Genomic DNA, 23,649 nt, shown 5'->3' with positions numbered 1-23,649 from the left:
AGATAATGAGGAACATTTCAAATAGATAAGAGAGTCATTCATCAAGAAGACCTAACAATCCTGAATGTTAATGTACCTAATAACCATTTTGAAGTGCAAGAGCAAAAAAATGTAGGAACTAAAAAGAAAACAGACAAATCCATTAATTTTAGTGAGGATCACTCTTCATTAATAACTGGTAGAAAAATTGACAAAAAAATCAATAAATATATAAAAGACTTGAATACCACTACCAAATGAAATTGATTAAGTGACATTCTGGAACACTACACCCAACAACAAAAGAATATATGTTCTGTTCAAGTATATGGAACATTTACCAATAGACCATATGTTGGTCTAAAAAAATAAGACTTGATAACTTTAAGAAGATTGAAATCATTCTAAAAATGTTCTCTAATCCACAATGGAACCGAATTTTTGAAATCAACAACCAAAAGATATATGTAAATACTAAAATATTTGGAAATATATGCTTACATTGCAAAAGAAAAAAGGTTTAAAAACAATGAATGAGGAAACTATTTCGTGCTCTTAAACTGAAACACATTTTTACCATATTAAATTTCAATTTATTTTAAATTTCTCTCCAGATTAAATGCTCAAGCTTAACATCTGTTTAAATTATCCTATTGCCAATGCTGCACAAAGTATACCATCCTTTTCAATATTATATCTTCCAAACCATGTAGTGAAATTTGAGTGTCATTATTCTACCTAACAGCTGAAAAAATCCTAATAACTTAAGCTTTTCCCTTAGAAGGAAAAAAAAGGTAAATAAAACCCAAAATCCAAAGCAAGTGGAAGAAGGAAGTAACAGTGAATATCAATGAAATACCAGTAGATGAACAACACAGAAAAATCATAGAATAAAAGAAGTTATTTGAAAAGGGCAATAAATTGACAAGCCTCTAGGTGGACTGAGCAAATAAAAAAGAAAAAGCACAAATTAGCAATATCAGAAATGAAAAAAAGGGCATCACTGCAGATCCTACATTAAAGGATATAAAGTACTATTATGAATAAATTTATGCCAGACAACTTATTAAATGGATAAATCCTTGAAAAATACAAATTACCAAAACTGATGCAATAAGATATAGTTTAAATTAAAATTTTAATTAAAAAATATACACATAAAGAAAAATCCAGAACCAGAGAGAGTGTCACAAAATTTTATTAAACACCTAAAGAAGTAGCATCAAGGGTGAGGAAATACTTTCTAATTCATAAGACCAGAATTACCATGTTAAAAAAACCAAAGACATCACCATCACAATAGAAGAATAGAGATTAATATAACTCATGAACATGAATTTGTAAGTCCTATAAAAATATTTTCAAATAAAATCCTAAATAAATATTAAAAAGTTACTATGCCATGACTAAGTAGAATTCATAACAGAATGCAGTTGCTTTAACATTGAAAGTCATCATATCTATGATACATACCAAAAAACCCCTATATGATTATCTTAATATATGTAGAAAAAAACATGAAAAAAATTGACATCCATTCATAATTGGAGGAAAAATCTCTCCAGCAAATCAGAAGTTGAATTTCTACAATCTAATAAAGGGCATGCATGAAAAAGTACTGCTAATATCACTAAATGTTAAAGGATTGAACACCTTCCCTTAAGATCGGATAAACTGCTTCACTGCTTTTATTCAACACTGTATGATAAGTCATAGTCAATGAAATAAAGCAAGAAAAATTAAATAAAAGGTATTCAGTTTGAAAAGGTACTTTTTTTTTGTAAGCCACATGACTGTACATGTAGAAAATCCTAATGAATCTACAATTACAAGTCAGTAGAATTCATCAGAAAATTTTATCAAGGTCTCAGGATCCTGTATGGTCAATACATAAGAATTAATTGTACTTACACCTACTGGAAATAAACAATTAGAAATAAAATAACATTTATAGTATCATAACAAACATGAAATACTTAAGGGCACAAGACTTTTACACTTAAAACTATAAGCTTCTGCTGAGAAAAAAAGAATAACTAAAACAGCTATATCACATTAATGAACTAAAAGACAATTTTGTTAAGATATCATATTCTCTCAAAATTGATCTATAGATCCAACACAATCCTTATCAAAATCACAGCAGTCTCTGAAAGAAGAGAAGATCACACAAAAAAGGGTAAAGTGGCAGAGACATGATTAATCTCAGCTCTTCCCCCATCCCAGTCCACAGGTGGGAGGAAGAAGGAAGTAGGAAGAGGATAGGTGCTCAGAAGATCTGCACACCTGGCCCTGGAGATCTTCTCTGGAAACATGGGTCCACTTTGCAATGAATTCTAATGATTAGTGGGGCTGGACACTGGGAAGAGTTGGAGTAATCTTGGAGGCTGAGAATCCAGCAGCTTGTGGGGACAGGCAGGCTCCGTGGGTTGTGCTGAGACCCAAAATAGAGGCTGTAGTTTGAAAGATTTACCAGTAGTGGGAAGAGTGCCAGAGGTGGGTGAGGGTTGGATGGAGTTCTCTCCACAGGAGAAAGGGCAGGTGGATGATACTTTCCAGCCTTCCCTCTGCCCAACAGGTTGGGCACTTTTGGGAGCCCCAAACATTCCATTCCCTTTGCTGGTGGCTCAGCCCTGAGGTGCTTCCCTGTGCACCCACCTGCTCGCCTGGCCAGCCTGGCCCAGCAGTGTCAGAGGTTTCTGCCTGGCAGGCAAAGGAAGGCTTTCACAGCTTTCTCAACTTTGTCTCAGCCCAATTAGAGAGGTGCCTGCAGGAGCCAGCTACAAGCACTCCTTCCTCCTTGTAGGCAGCCCAGCCTGGTGCTGCATGCCAAGCCCCACTGCATATCAGTGTGCCCTGTAGCCACTGCCACAATGTGAACCTGCAACTTATTACCACCACACACCTGCTCCAGAGCTGAGTAACTGCCCCCACCCACTCTGTTAACCCAGTAGCTCTGCTATTCCTGTAGAGGAGGCAAAGGGTGGTCCCACCCACAATGATTCCAGCAGAAATGCCACTGCTCTGCTCACAAAGGGCAACTGAGGCAAACTGCCAGCCACAATGAACTGAGATAAACCATTTCCCACAGACAGACAGAAAGGTATCCTTACCTATATCCCACCAACAGCAACTGGGGTTTCACAGCAAAGGAGAACAAGGAACTGGAGAGTAAAGGGTCTTGAGCTTGTGGGCACCACAGGACACTTTATTCATGAAGCTGTTACTCTCTAGACCAGGTATCATGTCCATCTAATACAAAGGAAGAAACATGGAAACCCTGACAAAATGAGAAGGCAGAGGAATATGTTCCAAACAAAACTACAGGATAAGACACCAGAAAGAGGAGGGCTAAATGAAATGGAGATCACCAATCTTCTTGATAAAGACTGCATAGTAACAGACATAAATAGGCTCATTGACCTGCAGATAAGTATTGAGGATCTCATGGAGTATGTCAACAAAGAGAAGAGTTGAAAAAGAATGAGTAATGGACTGATGCAAGTAGAGAAGACAATGAGAAGGAAATTAGAGAACAGGAAAACAATGTAGCTGAGGAACAGAGAGAAAAAAGAATCTCTAGAAATGAGAGGATGTTGAGAGAGCTGTGTGACAACTCCAAACAAAACAATATTTGCATAATAGGAGTACCAGAAAGAGAAGAGGGAAAAAGGGATAGAAAAGTCTCTTTGAAAACTTCCCCCATCTGGGGAACCAAATAGACACCCAGGTCACAGAAGTGAAGAGAGTCCCTAACAAAATGAACCCCAGGAAGATAATACAAAGACACATAAAAATTAAAATGACCAAGATTAAGGATAAGGAGAGAGTACTGAAAGCAGCCAGAGAGAGAAAAAAGATTAGTTGTAAGGGAAACCTCATCAGGCTATCAGGAGACTTCTCAGCAGAAACTTTACAGGCCAGAAGGGAGTGGCATGAAATATCTAATATCTAATGAAAAAGAAGGACCTTCAATCAAGAATCTTCTACCCAGCAAGAGTATCATTCAAATTTGAAGGAGAGATTGAACTTTTCCAGGATAAATGAAGGCTGTAGGAATTTACAAAAACTAAAACTAAACAAGCATTAGAGGATATGTTAAAGGGACTTCTGTAGATGGAAATCTTCTTAAGCCTAAATAATTTTCACCAGTGAAAATAAACCCACAGTAAAGGTAGTGTTTCAATTACTTAGTAAGCAAGTATGAAATTAAAAAAAAAAGAAAACACAAGTAGTAAAATCAACTATATACAAAATTAGTCAAGGGATATAGAAAAAATGCAGATTATGACACCTAACACATTAAGTGTGGAAGAGGAAGATGAAGAAAAAAAGAAGTACTTTTAGACTGTGTTTGAAACAGAGCAATCATCAACTTAATATAGACTGTTATATAGTTAGGAAGCTATCATTGAACCTTAAGGTAACTACAAACCTAAAGGCTATAATAGATACACAAAAATTTTTTAATGAGAGATCCAATCACAACACTAAAGAAAATCATCAAATAAAAAGATAAGAATATAAAAGAGGAAGAAAAGAACAGAGAGGAAGTATGAAAACAAATAGAAAACAAAAAAATGGCAGTAAGTACATACCTATCAATGATTACCTTAAATGTAAATAGACTGAGTGCACCAATCAAAAGACAGAGTAGCAGGATGGATAAAGAAACAAACCCATCTATATGCTCTCTACAAGAGACTCATTTCAGACCCAAAGACATACACAGACTGAAAGTGAAGGGATGGAAAAAGACATTTCATGCAAATAACAGGGAGAAAAAAAGTAGGAGTAGCAGTACTTATATCAAACAAAATAGATTTTAAAACAAAGTCAGTAACAAGAGACAAAGAAGGACATTACAGAATGATAAAGGGATCAGTCAAACAAGAGGATATAAAGAACTCATACACCTCAACACCAAAAAAACCCAAATAACCTGATTAAAAAATGGACAGAGGGGAGAGAGGATAAGATGGTGGCATGAATCTACTTACCACTTCAGCATTTTATTTAAAAAAAAAATAATAACAATAATAATAAGGGAGACATGTGGGATTCACATATAAATCAAGTATAAAAATCAAACAAATATTCATATTTCACCTGATTGTTTATAGTTCATAATGCGTGATCAAAACCAAAAGTTTATGTGATGACTGCCCTTGCACTGTTCACCATATAAGAACTTATTCACTATGTAAGAATTTGTTCACCATGTAAGAACTTGTTCATTATGCTTCAGAAGATTGGAGACTGTTGAGAACTAGGCTTGGGGTTGATTAATGATTGTGCATTGAGTCCCCTATACAGAATTTTATTGTTGTTAACAACCATTTGATCAATAAATATGAGAGATGCCCTCTCAAAAAAAAAAAAAAAGATGGCGGCATGAGTAGGGTGGCAGAAATCTCCTCCCCAAACCATATATATTTTGAAAATACAGCAAATACAACTATTCCTAAAAGAATGACCAGAAGATGCAGTACACCAGTCAGGCTACATCTGCAAGAACCCAACATCTCATAGAGAAGAGTAAGGTACAAAGCCTGGTGGGACCTGAGCACTCTCCCACCCCAGCTCACCAGTGGAAGGAAAAGAATTAGAGGAGGGAGGGAGAAGAAGCACAGGACTGGTAAATAACCAGCCCTAGTAATCTGCCCCAGGAGCACAGACAAACATTGCATGGTGCTCTGGATATTAGTGGAGCAGAAAAGCAAAATCCGAGACTAAGACTGTGAACAGATTCCCACAACCAGCTGTCCTAGGACAAAAGAAAAGCAGGTGCTTAAAAAGTTTTAAAGGGACAAGGGTTTAATAGGTAGACAAAATCGTCCTGGCACACTCAGCCCAGCAGGCTGGGAACTTTAAGGAGCTTCAGGAGCCCTATCCGCCTGGTTGGCAATGGAGCTCTGAGGCCCCTCACTGCGATAGGCAGCCTGCCATTCCTACCTCCCTGCCAGCACCTGTGAGCAAACCCCGCTATTGCAGCAGACCAGCTGGAGAGCAGACCCACCTACAGTAAACACACAGCTTAACATAGAGGCTTCTCCTTGCCCACATCTAACCAACCCAGACCCAGAGGCTGCTCCCTGTGTGTGGCTGACCAGAACAGACAGTGGACATGGGTGCATAGAACAGGAGGCAAGAAGGGGCCTTGTTCTCACGACAGAACAGGCGCTGCCTGCCTGCAACCCCCATCAGTGCCCTAGGCCAACGCAAGGGTTGCCCCGCCCAAGGCTGCATAGGGGATCAACTCAGAGGTTTCTCCCTGCATGGCATGGTTGACCAGCACAGATGGAGGAGATAGGTGCAGAGACTGGGAGGCATGAAGGGCCTTGTCCTTGAGGCCTGAGACCCCCACCAGTGCCTTAGACCATCCCGAGGGCCACCCCATTTACAGCAGCCTAGGGGATTAACCCAGAGGCTGCTCCCTGGGCGCGGTTAACCAGCACAGACAGCGGAGACAGGCAAGGCAACCAGCAAGCAGGAAGACACAGACTTTATTCTCCCAGCTGACACACGCACCATTCGCCAGCGACCACTCCCATTGCCATGAAAAGGCAGAAGAACCTTGTTCAATCGAAAATCCCTCAAACACCAGAAAGAGGGCTTGGTGAGACTGAAATCACCAATCTTCCTGAAAAAGAATTCAAAACAAAAGTCATAAGCATGCTGTGATGGAGCTACAGAAAAATATTCAAGAGCTAAGGGATGAATTCAGGAGAGAGATAACAGAAATGAAACAAACAATGGAAGGATTAAAGAGCACACTAGATGAGGTGGAAAAGATTGTTAATGGAATAGAAATCAGAGAACAGGAATACAGAGAAGCTGAGGCAGAGAGAGAAAAAAGGATCTCTAGGAATGAAAGAATATTAAGAGAACTGTGTGACCAATCCAAACAGAACAATATTCGGATATAGGGGTACGAGAAGAAGAAGAGAGAGAAAAAGGGATAGGAAGTGTCTCTGAAGAAACAATTGCTGAAGACTTCCCCAATCTGGGGAAGGAAACAGTCCCTCAGCCCAAGGAACTCTACAGATCTCCCAACATAAGGGACCCAAGGAGGATACCACCAAGACATTTAATAATTAAAATGACAAAGATGAAAGACAAGGACAGAGTATTAAAAGCAGCCAGAGAGAGAAAAAAGATCACCTACAAAGGAAAACCATCAGGCTATCATCAGGCTTCTCAGTAGAAACCTTACATGCCAGAAGGGAATGGCATGATATATTTAATGCAATGAAACAGAAGGGCCTCAAACCAAGAATACCCAGGAAGACTATCATTTAAATTAGAAGGAGGGATTAAACAATTTCCAGGTAAGCAAAAGTTGAGGGAATTTACCTCCCACAAATGATCTCTACAGTATATTTTAAAGGGACTGTTCTAGATGGAAGTATGCCTAAGGCTGAGGAGCTGTCACCAGAGAAAATAAAACCACAGCTAAGGAAGTAGACCAACTAAATACTAAAAAAGGCAAAATAAAATCAGCTGTCCACAAAGTCAGTCATCAGAAACACAACGAGTACAGAATAAAACACCTAACATATAAAGAGTGGAGGAGAAAAAAAAAGAAGGGAGAGAAAAAAAGAATCATCAGATTATGTTTATAATAGTGTAATAAGTGAGCTAAGTTAGATGATTAGATACTAAAGAAGCTGCCCTGAACCTTTGGTAACCACAAATCCAAAGCCTGCAATGGCAGTAAGAACATATGTATCGATAATTACTCTAAATGTAAATGGACTGAATGTACCAATCAAAAAACACAGAGTTAAAGATGGATGAAAAAGCAAGACCCATCTATATGCTGCCTACAAGAGACTCACTTCAAACCCAAAGACATACACAGACTAAAAGTCAAGGGATGGAAAAAGATATTTCATGCAAACAATAGGGAGAAAAATGCAGGTGTTGCAGAACTTGTATCAGACAAAATAGACTTCAAAACAAAGAAAGTAACAAGAGACAAAGAAGGACATTACATAATGATAAAGGGGTCAGTTCAACAAGAAGATATAACCATTATAAATATCTATGCACCCAACACAGGAGCACCTACATACTAACAAAATTAAAGGAGGAAATAGAATGCAATGCATTCATTCTAGGAGACTTCAACACACCACTCACTCCAAAGGACAGATCCACCAGACAGAAAATAAGTAAGGACACAGAGGCACTGAACAACATATTAGAACAGATGCACCTAATGGACATCTATAGAACTCTACACCCAAAAGCAGGATACACATTCTTCTCAAGTGCACATGGAACATTTTCCAGAATAGAAAACATACTAGGCCACAAAAAGAGCCTCAGTAAATTTAAAAAGATTGAAATTGTACAAACTTCTCAGATCACAAAGGTAAAATACTAGAAATAAATGGTACAAAGAAAATAAAAAGGCTCACAAATACATGGAGGCTTAAGAACATGCTCCTAAATAATCAATGGATCAATGACCAAATTAAAACAGAGATCAAGCAATATATGGAGACAAATGAAAACAGCACAACAACCCAACTTCTGTGGGACACAGCAAAGGCAGTTCTAAGAGGAAAGTATATAGCAATCCAGGCCTATTTAAAGAAGGAAGAACAATCCCAAATGAATAGTCTAAAGTCACAATTATTGAAACTGGAAAAAGAACAACAAATGATGCCCAAAGTCAGCAGAAGGAGGGACATAATAAAGATCAGAGAAGAAATAAACAAAATTGAGAAGAATAAAACAGTAGAAAAAAATTAATAAAACTGAGAGATGGTTCTTTGAGAAAATAAACAAAATAAATAAACCCCTAGCCAGACTTATCAAGAAGAAAAGAGAATCTACACACATAAACAGAATCAGAAATGAGAAAAGAAAAACCACAATGAATATCACAGAAATACAAAGAATTATTAGAGAACACTATGAAAATCTATATGCTAACAAGCTGGATAACCTAGAAGAAATGGACAACTTCCTAGAAAAATACAACCTTCCAAGACTGACCCAGGAAGAAACAGAAAATCTAAACAGACCAATTACCAGCAATGAAATTGAATCAGTAACAAAAAACCTACCGAAGAACAAAACTGCTGGACCAGATGGACTCACCACTGAATTTTATCAGACATTTAGAGAAGACACAATACCCATTCTCCTTAAAGTTTTCCAAAAAATAGAAGAGGAGGGAATACTCCCAAACTCATTCTATGAAGCCAGCATCACTCTAATACCAAAACCAGGCAAAGACACCACAAAAAGAGAAAACTACAGACCAATATCCCTGATGAACATAGATACAAAAATACTCAACAAAATATTAGCACACCGAATTAAAAAATACATCAAGAGGAACATACACCATGATCAAGTGGGATTCATCCCAGGGATGCAAGGATGGTACAACATTTGAAAATCCATCAACATCATCCACCACATCAACAAAAAGGAGGACCAAAATCCACATCATCGTCTCCATAGATGCTGAAAAAGCATTCGACAAAATTCAACATCCACTCATGATAAAAACTCTCAACAAAATGGGTATAGAGGGCAAGTACCTCAACATAATAAAGGCCATATATGACAAACCCACAGCAAACATCATACTTAACAGCAAGAAGCTGAAAGCTTTTCCTCTAAGATCAGGAACAAGACAAGGATGCCCACTCTCCCTGCTTTTATTCTATATAGTACTGGAGGTACTAGCCATGGCAATAAGACAATACAAAGAAATAAAAGGCTTCCAGATTAGTAAGGAAGAAGTCAAACTGACACTGTTTGCAGATGACATGATATTGTATATTAAAACCCTAAAGAATCCACTCTAAAACTACTAGAACTAATATCTGAATTCAGCAAAGTTGTAAGATACAAAATTAATACACAGAAATCTCTTGCATTCCTATACATTAATGATGAACTAGCAGAAAGAGAAATCAGGAAAATAATCCCATTCACAATTGCATCTAAAAGAATAAAATACCTAAGAATAAACCTAACCAAGGAAGTCAAAGACCTATACCCTGAAAACTACAAGACACTCTTAAATTGGACAGTAATAAATGGAAATTCATCCCATGCTCTTGGGTAGGAAGAATTAATATTTCAAAATGGCCATCCTGCATAAAGCAATCTACAGACTAAAGGCAATCCATATCAAAATACGGACAGCATTCTTCAATGAACTGGAACAAATAGTTCTAAAATTCATATGGAACCACAAAAGACTCCAAATAGTTAAAGCAATCTTGAGAAGGAAAAATAAAGCAGGGGGGATCTCGCTTCCCAACTTCAAGCTCTACTACAAAGCCACAGTAATATAGACAATTTGGTCCTGGCACAAGAACAGACCCATAGACCAGTGGAATTGAATAGAGAGTCCAGATATTAAGCCAAGCATATATGGTCAATTAATATATGATAAAGGAGCCATGGATATACAATAGGGAAATGACAGTCTCTTCAACAGCTGGTGTTGGCAAAACTGGAGAGCTACATGTAAGAGAATGAAACTTGATTACTGTCTAACTCCATACACAAAAGTAAACTTCAAATGGATCAAAGGTCTGAATGCAAGTCATGAAACCATTAAAACTCTTAGAAGAAAACATAGGCAAAACTCTCTTGAATGTATACATGAACAACTTCTTCATGAACATATCTCCACGGGGAAGGGAAACAAAGCAAAAATGAACAAGTGGGCTATATCAAACTAAAAATCTTTTGTACAGCAAAGGACACCATCAGTAAAACAAAAAGGTATCCTATAGTATGAGAGAGCATATTCATAAATGACATATCTGATAAGGAATGGACATCCAAAATATACAAAGAGCTCATGCACCTCAGCAAACAAAAAGCAAATAATCCAAGTAAAAAGTGGGCAGAGAATCTGAACAGACACTTCTCCAAAGAAGAAATTCATATGGCCAACAGGCACATGAATAGATGCCCCACGTCGCTAGTCACCAGAGAAATACAAATTTAAACCACATTAAGATATCACCACACAACAGTTAGGATGTCCACTATCCAAAAGACAAACAACAACAAATATTGGCGAGGATGTGGAGAAAGGGGAACCCTCCTATACTGCTGGTGGGAATGTAAATTAGTTCAACAATTGTGGAAAGCAGTATGGAGGTTCCTCTAAAAACTAAAAGTAGAAAATACCATTTGACCCATGAATTCAACTCCTAGGAATGTACCCTTAGAATGCAGGAGCCCAGTTTCAAAAAGACATATGCACCCCTATGTTTATCACAGCACTATTTACAAAAGCCAAGAAATGGAAGCAACCTAAGTGTCCATCAGTAGATGAATGGATAAAGAAGAGGTGGCACATATACACTCTGGAATATTATTCAGCCATAAGAGGAAAACAAATCCTGCCATTTGCAACAACATGGATGGAGCTAGAGGGTATTATACTCAGTGAAATAAGCCAGGCGGAGAAAGACAAGTACCGAATGATTTCACTCACATGTGGAGTATAAGAACAAAGGAAAAACTGAAGGAACAAAACAGCAGCAGAATCACAGAACCCAAGAATGGACTAACAGTTGCCAAAGGGAAAGGGACTGGGGAGGGTGGCTAGGAAGGGAGGGATAAGGGGAATAAGGGGCATTATGATTAGCACACATAAAGTTGGGGGGACACAGAGGAGGCAGTATAGCACAGAGAAGAGAAGTAGTGACTTTGTAGCATCTTACTATGCTGATGGACAGTGACTGTAATGGGGTATGTGGTGGAAACTTGATAATAGGGGAAGTCTAGTAACCACAATGTTGCTCATGGGATTGTATATTAATGGTACCAAAATTAAAAAAAAATAAAAGAATGTAAGCTGTAAAAAAAAATATGCAGAGGGACCTGAGCAGGCATTTTTCCAAAGAAGAAATACAGATGGCCAACAGGCACATAAAATGGGGCTCCACATTGCTAATCATCAGGGAAATGCAAATCAAAACCCAAATGAAGTATCATCTCACACCAGTTGGAATAACCTCCATCTAAAAGACAAGAAATAATAAGTGTTGGTGAGAATGTGGAGAAAATGGAAGCCTCCTACACTGTTGGTAGGAAGGCGAATTGGTGCACCCACTGTGGAAAGCAGTATCAGTATGGAGGTTCTTCAAAAACCTAAGAATAGTAATATCATTTGATCCAGTAATTCTACTTCTAGGAATTGACTTGAAGAAAATAAAATCCCTGATTCAAAAATACATATGCACCCCTAAGTTTATTGCTGTAGCAATTACAATAGCCAAGATACAGAAGCAACCAAAGTGTCATCAATAGATGGATAAAGAATAGGTGGTACATACATGCAATGGAATATTATTCAGCCATAAAACAAAAAAAAAAAAGAAATCCTGCCATTTGCAACAACATGGATAGATCCAGAGGTTATTATACTAAGTGAAATAAGCCATGCAGAGAAGACAAATACCATATGATGTCACTTATTTGTGGAATATAGAAACAAAACAAAATGAACAAAATAGCAATAGACTCTTAGACATTGAGAAGTGATTAGTTGTTACCATTGCGGAAGGGCTGGAGTTGGTGGGTGTGGAGGTTGAGGGGGAGAAAGGGGCAAAATAATTCTCAATCATAATATAAATTGACCATGGGGATGGTAGTACAGTGTGGAGAATATAGGCAATGATTTTGTAACATTTTCCTTTGTTGACAGATAGTAACAGCACTGGTGGGGTGTGGACTTAGTAATATGACTGTTGAACCACTGTGTTGTATACCTGAAATCAATATAAGATTGTGTGTCAATGATAGTTCAATTAATAAAACGTGAGACATAAACACATTTGTGTTTTCATAGCTCATACACAAAATAGTTTTGCTGCTAAAATAGTTTCTGGTTTAAGTGATAAAATTAAACATGTAAATATTTCACAGTGTACCAGAGACAATTAAAATGTATACTCCTTAGCATAACATATAAGGTGTTTTGTCCTATGATTTCAGCTTTGACTCCTGCCACTTGCCTTGCTTGCATGCTACATTCCAGTAACGTCAAATAATTTGCACTTTTTAGTGGGTTAGGGCTGGAATGTTGGTGTTCCACAGGGTTCAAATACCACCAGACTTGGTTCTTGGCTGTGTAACCTTAGTCAAATTAGTTAATCCTTTTAAGCCTGATTCCTTATCTATAGAATGATCATAATGATTACAGATAATTCTGTTAAGCACTTACTATGAGCCAGGCATAGTTCTATTCACTTTACCAATATTAACTCATCTATTTCTTGTAACAACCCATGAGATAAACACTACTGTTATCCTCAGTTTGCAGATGAGGAAACAAGACACAAAGAGGTTAAGTAACTATAGGACTCTGCTACAAAAGACATAGGCATTTATTCTATAAGGTTGTTGTGAGGATTACATGTGAGATGATGTGAATAAAATGTTTAAAACAGTTCTTGACATATCATAACTGCCTAATAAATGATAGCTACTATTGCTTCCTCAAGTTCAAAGTTTTTCTGTGAAAACTTCCTCAGCCCTTTATCCAGTTAGTCACTCTTTCTGCATGCTCCCATTACCCTTACTAGTATTCTGTAATCATTTCCCAGTTTTGAATCCCCCTTACAACAAATAGTTCTGCATACCTTTTCCATGACCTTAAGAATGTTAATATTCTAGAGTCATTTTTGATGGAGGTACTTAGACAAAATGGAAACACTGACATGACAATGAGAAGAAAGGGAGCATTAGTAGCCAGAGAGGGATAAATGCTTCTGTGATGCTGTCTTGAAAGACCTAAAGTAAACTTAAACCTCAGAATGTCACTCTTGTACTTAGTACAGCAGAAGATGCGAAGATGTGTCAGAGCAAGACTGAATATAATAAAATCTGCCCTGGAAGACGGGTAGGAATTTGAACTGCTCACATTATTTGCTTTTTTGAATTTTCCATTAAGTATACTTAATTGAAATATTAATATAGTACTTCATTTGTAAAGCCTCTGGATACATTTTTAATAAAATCCACAGGAATAAAGTTTGCACTAAATTCTTCATTGAATTTAGCTAAAAATATTTTAAAGCAAATGATACATGAACAGAGCAGTAGAGGAAAACAGCAAATGTTAAACTGGCTTCTACCTTTCAAACTTTTACCATCTTGTTGACTGTTCCTTAAATAACAAATCTTCTAAAGCAAGCACATACAGGATATCAGCCTTTTATCTCATTCCTATCAGAGGAAACAGCCTTATAGGTAACTAAAAATGGTTCCCAAAATAGCAAATAAGCTTTAAAAATCCTAACATTATGATAATAGACAACATAAACTTCTCAAGCAGTTATTGTATGTAATTGCAAAGTGAGAAATATGAATCTTCAAAAAAGTAAGTTTAATTATTTAACAGTTTTATCAGCTCTGTTAAGACATCTGCCGTGGGAGTTTTTTGAAGCTTTTTTTTTTAATGGAAGAATGAAAAATGTTAGTTGATTTAACGCAGATTATATTCAGAACTTTGAGGCATAAACCTAAGACTTAGAATAATGCTAGCTTTGTGACTGTGTTACATGGTTGGTTATTCACATTATTCAAAAACTTCCAAATGACTATAATTCTTCTTTGCTGTTTACTGATTCTAATGGGTACTAGTGGAAGTTGTATTTGCCACAGCAGTGTGAATCTAGGGGCTCTCCCCATTACCAACCCAGTGTTGTTATGGACTGAATGTTTGTGTCCCCAGATCATGTTGAAGCTCCAATCCCCAATATGATGGTATTTGGGGGTAGGGCCTTTGACAGGTAATTAGGTCATCAGGGTGCAATTCTCATGAATGGAATTAGTACTCTTACAAGAAGAGACATGAGAGGTATGACTCTCCTTTCCACCATGGGAGGATACAATGAGAAGATGGCCAAAAAGGAAGAGGGCCCTCACCAGGAACCAAATTTGACAACACCTTGATCTTGGCCTTCCCAGCTTCCAGAACTGTGAGAAATACACTTTTGTTCTTTAAGCCACCCAGTCTATGGTATTTCTGCTATAGCAGCCCAAGCAGACTAAGCCAAATGATGATTCCTAGTGGCTCCACCTTCAAAATACCTCTAACTCTGACCACTTACCATCATCACATTACTGCACTAATCCATACCACCATCATTTCTCTTGCTTCCATTTTTAAATTTTCACTCAATTTTCACCCCTCCTGTCCATCTTTTCTAAAAGACGGCTTCTTTCCCCACATATTTATGTCTTCACCCTGCTATATTTTCTCCATAGAGTTTACTATTTACTCTCCCTACTGAAACACAGCTTTTTCTCCCCTACTGGAACATAAGCTTATTCACTACCATAATCCCAATACCTAGAAGAGTGTGTGCCATATAGTAATCCCTCAGTAAACACTTATTGAATGAATGACTAAATCCTGAATATAAGAATGTACAAAGGGGAAAGATATATGAAAATTAACAATGCCTATTATTTTAAGTACCTCTAATGATCTGAAGTTGCCCCATTTGTAGAATGGGAAAACATCTTAGAATACTTTAAGAATAAATGAATAACACCAAAACAATTTATTTAAATAATAAGTACCACAGTAATATGGACTTTAGTACATTTACTATTTGCCAAATACAACATGCATAATCTCATTTCATCCTCATAACAATCCTTAGGGGAAGAACTCTAGTTGAGGAAATAGAGGCATAGCAAGGTTAGATAACTTTTTAAAGTCATATACATTATTACAAGTGGGAAAACCAAAAGTTGAATTCTAAAGCCCTTGTTCTTATGTAGAGCACAAAGCATAATACTTTCAGGATAGAAAAACATTTTGATAATGGGAAATATCTAAGTCAGGAGTCTTCAAATTTTTATTCCAAACCCTTATGAAGAAAAGAGATTGACTTAACGAGTATTTAATTCAGTTTATTTCAGTACTTGATTCTGAGGGCACTATGGGCTGAACTGTGAACTCAAAATTCATATGTTGAAATCCTAACCCCCAGTATTCAGACTATGACGGTATTTGGAGGCAGAGTCTTTAAAAAGATAATGAAGTTAAAATGAGGTCCCTAGGGTGGGCCCTAATCCAATGTGGCTGGTGTCTTTACAAGGAAAGGAAATCTGGACACAAATACCGAGGGAAGACACAGGGAGACGGCCATCTATGAAGCCAAGGAAAGAGGAGAAAAACCACCTTGCCAACACCTTGAATTCAGACTTTTAGCCCCCAAACCTGTGAGAAAATGAATTTCCGCTGTTTAAGCCATTCAGTGGGAGGTACTTTGTTACGATAGCCTGAGCTGACTAGTACAAAGGGCTGTAGTAACTGAAAAAGATAACTCGCCACAATATACAGAGCCAATGAAAAGAGCCTCATTGCCTTAATCAAAATACTCATTTGTCTGTTTCATTCACCAATTAAGCAAAGGTTTTTGTTGAAATATGACTTGCATATTTCCATCTTCTTCAATGTCTATCAGCTATACTTGCAAAATAATTGGTCAGTGTCACATTACCTAAATTTTTAACAAACTGATTAAAAATCCACTGATACTACTTTGAAAGATTTTAAAACAGACTAGAAAACTGTTTCTGAGAGTTCTAAGTGGGCAGATATGAGAGTTTTATAGATGACATACATACTCTGTTTTGGGAAACAACAAATAGCAATGGAAACATTCCTAAGTATCAAATTCTCTATCCAAATCATGAGTTTCTTTAGGAAAACAATTGTTTTCTCATTCATTATTAAAACATCACTTTTACTTTGAAGACACATACTGAGTATGTTAATATTTTTAAAAGTTTCTGCCAATAACTACTTGTCATTACAGAAAAACAACAATTTTGGAATTTTTCTTGGGGTAAAGAAAAATTGTAACATTTTAACTTAGGCGAATTTTAAAAATACTTCTCCATGACAAACTAGAGAACTACTATGAGATACAAAATATTTTCATGGCTACATTGTTAATCTTTTTTTCAGAGGATTGTAATGATTCTATCACTCACAGTTTATATTTTGTAAATCCACCTGCTCAGACACAAACGTCATGTGTTGCAATAGTTCAAAGTGAACAGACAGGTGAGGATTTTGCTGCCAACTCCTTTTTGTGGGAATGACCACTTTTCTCTTCTGATTAATCCCCTGGATGAAATCTGACAAGAAGGAAGACACCAGTGTCGATCTGTATATTAAATATTTAGTAAAGCTACATGTATTGCTTTTTTAGGTGATAACTAATATAAGTAACAATTCTAAAGCTCTTTTCATATTGTAATGTATCACTTATACATCCACAGACAACCCTAAGTACTGAAGTAAGGTATTTCAATTTTACACATGCATTAACTTTAATGTTTACAATTTTACAAAGGTAAACTGAGCATACTCAGGAGTCTGCTAAAGTAACCAGGTGGCCAGAAGTTCTGTAAGAAATGTAAACAACCCTTCCCTCTGAAACTCAAATAGAAGGAGTATTCAGAAGAAGCAAGAACTATTTTTTCTTGAAGCAAGAACTTTATTGAGATACAAATGACATAAAACATTGTGTAAGTTTAAGGTGTATGTGATGATTTGATACATGTATATATTATGAAATGATTACCACAATAAGGTTAGGTAACACCTTCATCACCTCACTACTAATTTTTTTTGGTAATGAGAACATTTAAGATCTACTTTCTTAGCAACAGTACTGTTAACTATACTCACACCAAGAACTATTTTTTGAAAGATGCCAAGTACATCTCTATAGGTCACTTGCATCTGGATAGTCCTTAGGCTTTCCTGAATGACAGGGAAACACAAAAGTAGCCTAGAGAAGGGGAGAACGCACTGGAGGCAGGCAGAAAGAAGAATGCATGTGGAAAAACCACTTCTCAGTCTAAATATCAAGGTTAGAAATCACAGCAATAGCTGTGTTCCTGCTGCAGTGGACCTTAGTCTGGTGTTCCAGCTGGTAATCTCGTTTTGAGCCCAAACTAGGTAAGTTACTGTAAAACTGTACCCCATATAGAAATATATCAGTCCTAAGAGTCTGTATGGGCCACTGGAAAAATAGGCCTTAAAGTAGGGAAAGAACTAACGTCCCAAACCAGCTTCTCATTCCTGAAGTTAGCCAACTATATATTTGAATTTATAGAAAAATTCAAAATCCCTGAATGTGGTAGCAGACTCTTCAATTAACCATACCTCTTAGAATTTAAAGGAAAATTCTAATTTCCAAAGTTACTTTTGTATGTAAACCAATACATGCTTGGAAATTAGATTCACAGGAGCCAAAAGTGCTTTGTGTGCTAAAAATCCTTATCTCCTACCTTGCCCCATGTCTCCTTTATAAACCCATACATTTATTTGAGAAGCATATTCAATTTTTGATGTGAAAGGAATAAAGAGGTTCATTCATGGATGAAACAGATGTAGCAAAAGAGCAAAATAGAGACGCAGATGTTAGATGTAGCAAAAGAGAGACAGAAAGTGTTATTGTTCTGGCCAAAGAGGATGAGAAGAGTTTAATTTGTACAGTGGGCACTCTTAATGGTTGAAATTAGATTATGTATGTCTAGTTGATCCACAAAATGATAATCCACACTACTCAAATCTCTAATATTCTGCCAGTTTGTCAAACCATTCAATTGGTTTCTAAATCACCTCTTCCAGGTAATTTTTGTGAAAGGAATGCAAACTATAGCAGAACTTCTGTTATAACATATATGCTAATTAGCACAGATTAAATCACATCCTTGGACTGAAACACAATAATACTAAAAATAAAAGACCACTATAATGCAGTTAACTTATAAAATAATGTTTTTACAAACACCAGCATTTTAAAGATACTCAATAAGAAAAAAATGAAAATAAGAAAAATAAATGTAAAGATACTTTGAAAAAATGAAAAATATATAGTAGAATCTCAAAGTTCTAAGAGATATTTTCCAAATAAACTAATGATATAGTTCATTATCCACACCATTGTTCCTCTCCCTTAAAAAAGGCTGTAAGTTCCATAAGAAAAAAACAGATCCTACCATTTGCAACAACATGGATGGAGCTAGAGGGTATTATGCTCAGGTGGATAAAGACAAGTACCAAATGATTTCACTCATATGTGGAGTATAAGAACAAAGGAAAACTGAAGGAAAAAAACAGCAGCAGAATCACAGAACCCAAGAATGGACTAACAGTTACCAAAGGAAAAGGGACTGGGGAGGATGGGTGGGAAGGGAGGGATAAGGGTGGGGAGAAAGAAAGAGGACATTACGAGTAGCATGTTAGCATGTATAGTGCATGGGGGGCACGGGAAGGGCTGTGCCACACCGAGAAGACAAGTAGTGATTTTACAGCATCTTACTATGCAGATGGACAGTTACTGGGAAGGGGTATGTCGGGGGGACTTGGTGAAGGGGGGAGCCTAGTAAACTTAATGTTCTTCATGTAATTGTAGATTAATGATATCAAAATTTTAAAAAAAATTAAAAAAAAAAAGGCTGTAAGTTAACAGGAGAGTATTTAATGTCACCTGGTAGTATGACTGAGGTCAAAGCACTCCCTCAGACTAATTTAGTTCTTACATAGTTCTGATCAGCAGAACTAATTACCACTATCCAAATATTTTCAGCAAATAAAATATAAAAAGAAAAAATCCACAAGATGCAGAAGAGGTATGTTTACAGAGTAATGTGATGTTTTAAATTATAATAATTATTATTTATTAAGTGCTTGCATGTGCCAAGTATTTTCTTAGTACCTACTTTTGCTATTACATTTAATCCTCAGAGCTCTGACAGTTAGTTATCATCATTCTGTGGGTGAGGAATCTGAGAATGAACTGATTAAGTAAGCTACCCAAGGTAATACAAACTTAGTTCTGCTTTACTACAAAGCTTGTGCATTTAACTTCTATGTATTACTTATTTGTGGGCAGACATAACAATAATATCAGCTAATGTAACAGGATGTCAAACACAACTTTTCCTGTCTTCTGAGTTTCAGCAGGGGGTTCAAAGGCCAAGATCAAAACAACAGGAATCAAATACCTCCACATTCTAAAGAGAAGGTCAAGGCTTATGAAGTGGGGCTGTCAAAAACTGGCTCTGCTGACATCAGTTCATTACCTTTGTGGAGATTGTAAGAAAATAATTAAAATTTGTTAATTGTATGCATTCCATGGGACAATAGAGCGGACTTCTTTAAAGAAACTAGGTAGTGTATGTTTCCCAGACTTCTAAGGGAAAAGGGGGAGGTATTTCCTGTCCACCTTAAGTCAAGGGACTGGAACCTCAAGATAACCACTCAAGAGTCCTTAACAGTAGTAGGATCCTGCAGTAGGAGGTACATTGGGACTGGTATGGACTTCTGCCTGGTGGGATAAAAAATGCTGGTTCATAGCTAAGTTTTAAAGACTGCTTAGGTACAACTGTCAAATGTAAATGCTTCAACAGAAGAGGAAGTTTTATAAGATGCCACAATGTGGAAAATTACATATAAAATTAATTTCAGTAACATGAAACTTTAGAATTTCATTAAATTAAGGCAGTGTTAGTAACTATCCAAATAATTAAATGAAGTTTACCTCAATCTTTTTTTATCTAATTAATCTGTTTAACACCTCCTCTAAAATAAGAAATAACTGCCCCTAACTAGAACTTTTAAACTATACAAATAGCTACAAAATAACTTTAAAGTGACCTAGTTTTTAAATCACAAACTCAAAGTTAGCTAAGTTCTTCTTAGCAAGACAGGGAAAAATAAAGGCAGCAAAATTCTTACTATAGTGTTCAAAGGTTTAAAAAAATTTCAAGAAACTAAAAAAGCAATTTTTAAAAAGTTTAAAAAGTCATAAAGTAATACTACTACTTTTTAAAAATACTGAAAATAAAGAAGACTTGGGAAAAATAAGCTTATCACTTCCAGCATAATCACTAGTATATTTTGGTATATTTCCTCCCTTTCTTCATGAGCATTTTGTTATATAGTTGTAATTACAGTGTATATGTAATTGTAGCCTACTCCTATTTTGTGTTACATAAAAAGACGCACTTAAAAAAATTAAGGTGTCATTGATATATAATCTTAATAAGGTTTCACAGGAATAACATCATGGTTTCAACGTTCATCTGTATTATCAATTACCCCCTCACCTGCCCACCCCATTGTAGTCACTGTCTATCAGCGAAGTAAGATGCTATAGAGTCATTATCTTGCCTTCTCTGTGCTGTACTGCCTTCCCGGTGACCTACCTATATTTTGAGTGCTAATTATAGTGCCTCTTAATCCCTTTCTCCCTCCTTCCCTCCACCCTCCCCAATCCCTTCCCTTTGGTATCCACTAGTCCCTTTTTGGAGTCAGTGAGTCTGCTGCTACTATGTTCCTTCAGTTTTGCTTTGTTGTTATACTCCACAAATGAGTGAAATCATTTGGTACCTGTCTTTCTCCACCTGGCTTATTTCACTGAGCATAATATCCTCCAGCTCCATCCATGTTGTTGTAAATGTTGGTATATTTCCTCCCTTTCTTCATGAGCATTTTGTTATATAGTTGTAATTACAGTGTATATGTAATTGTAGCCTACTCCTATTTTGTGTTACATAAAAAAGAAAACAAATCCTGTTTTCTTTTTATGGCTGAATAATATTCCATTGTGTATATGTACCACATCTTCTTTATCATTCATCTATTGATGGACATTTAAGTTGCTTCCATATTTTGGCTATTTCAAATAGTGTTGCGATAAACACAGGGGTGCATATGTCTAAAAAGATGCACTTTTAAGGACTTAAAAGTATAGATATAACAGGCTCTCCTAAAACATGAATTCATATCCATTGTACAATGTATAACTTTCTATCTTCTAAAGCTAAAAAGCTAGAAAAGAGACATCTCAAGTTTTCAAATCACGTCCCCAAATTACATATTCATTGGATATTTTTATCTCACTTGATAACCTGGAAGCAACAAAAATTAAACTGCATGCACATGGTTATTAAATTGACATCCCTCAAATTGACATTTAAAACACATGAAGTATTAGGTGTCCAATAAATACATAAACTTCAAGCCCAACAGTATCACTTAGAAGTGATCAAAGTTATTACTAAGATAAAAAATTAAACACTCTAAGCCAAAATTAGTAGATGGAAGAAAATAATAGAGACCAGAGTGGAAACAAATGAAATAGAGACTTAAAAAAATAGATCAACAAAACTAAAAAAGCTGGTTTAAAAAAATAATGAACAGAATGGATAAACCTCTAGCCAGACTCATCAAGAAAAAAGGGAGGCTCAAATAGATAAAATCAGAAAGGAAAGGAGAAGTTAAAACTGATGACACAGAAAAACACATGATCCTGAGAGACTACTATAGTTATATGCCAACTAATGGAACAACCTAGAATAACCTAGAATAAATGGATAAATTCCTAGAAACATACCAAGCCAAGACTGAATCAAGAAAAAAACAAAATCGTTAACAGACCAATGTTTGGAATGAAACTGAATCCGTAACCCAAAACTACCAACAAACAAAAGCCCAGGATATACACGCATTCTAGAGGAGTACTTTTGGTGAAAGATGTGTAGCCATTTTTCTCTAAGGCAACTAAATAAAGTAATAATGAATTTTCCTCAGCAAAGGTCTTTGAATAAAGAAGAAATTGAGACGACTTTTTTTTTCTTTTTCTTTGTTTGAAAATATTTGAAAAGGCTTATAAAAATATTTTCAGACTCAGCTACTGAACATGTCTCTGTATGTTCTACTTCATGCTTTCTTCTTCTAATAATTAAATAAATTTTAAGGGCAAATTGATCTAGCTTTCTTTTAAATTACAATTATCATTGAACTCTTAAAAATATTGCACATGAAGAATACATTCAAAATTCAAAAATAAAATGGTTAGATAACATACCACCACTTTTGTCATTGGAAGGTAAAATTCAAAACATATTTTGCTGGGCCTTGAATTATGTCAATATCAATTAACTGTGTAAAGTTAACTATCACATTATGATAGTGATCAAACTGACCAACACTTCAAGTCACATCATGTTCCTCTTTTGTTCCATGTTATCCCTTACGGTTTAAGTAGGAACCAGGGAAAGGGGGAGTTGCAGTAAATACTGTGGTATAGCGGGTTGTGTCATTTCCTCCTAGCAGGCCCTATCATCGTCAGCCTTGATAAACTCTTTTTTGTTTGTTTAATAAAAATAATCCCACAACATTTATTGTCATCTGGTAATAATATACGACCATCAAAACAATTCACACAAATATTTTAGAAGTACACTCCCAACAAAGGACACCTAAAAAATCAAACTGTATTGCCTTCCCAACAGTTTCTTACTTCATTCATCATTTCTAGCTGGAGACATTTTGGAGCAGAGTAATTCTGCCTTTTAGCATGATTTGACCTAGTTGTTTTCTTGACTTCGTTTTAGAATGAATCTCTTCTGCATCATCTAATAAGAGGTTCATATACTCATCACAACCAGTGACACAGCCCTGTCTGCATATTCACATGCTCATAAAGCCACAGCTAAATCTGAGATCTATTTTGCAAGTATCTGAAGAAAAAGAGGCTGATGGGCAGCATTGTCACCTTCCGCACTTTTTGGCCCTGGCTGCGGCAGGCCACGGTGGAAGCTAACAAGACCACGCTAAGCAGCACG

The 23,649-nt window shown here is 36.3% G+C and overlaps 1 protein-coding gene and 1 pseudogene across 5 annotated transcripts in view; both read right to left on the bottom strand.

Moving 5' to 3' along the window:
* The window catches only part of DENND2C (DENN domain containing 2C), an 82,367-nt gene that overhangs the window by 52,508 nt on the left and 6,210 nt on the right, over positions 1–23,649 (bottom strand). The gene's annotated exons all lie outside the window — the stretch shown is intronic.
* LOC108398044 (small nuclear ribonucleoprotein E-like) overlaps positions 1–23,649 on the bottom strand; it is a 36,067-nt pseudogene that overhangs the window by 6,992 nt on the left and 5,426 nt on the right.

The sequence above is a fragment of the Manis javanica genome, chromosome 4, assembly GCF_040802235.1.
Source record: "Manis javanica isolate MJ-LG chromosome 4, MJ_LKY, whole genome shotgun sequence".
In the NCBI taxonomy this organism is placed as follows: domain Eukaryota; kingdom Metazoa; phylum Chordata; class Mammalia; order Pholidota; family Manidae; genus Manis; species Manis javanica.
This window is presented reverse-complemented; position numbering and strand designations above follow the sequence as displayed.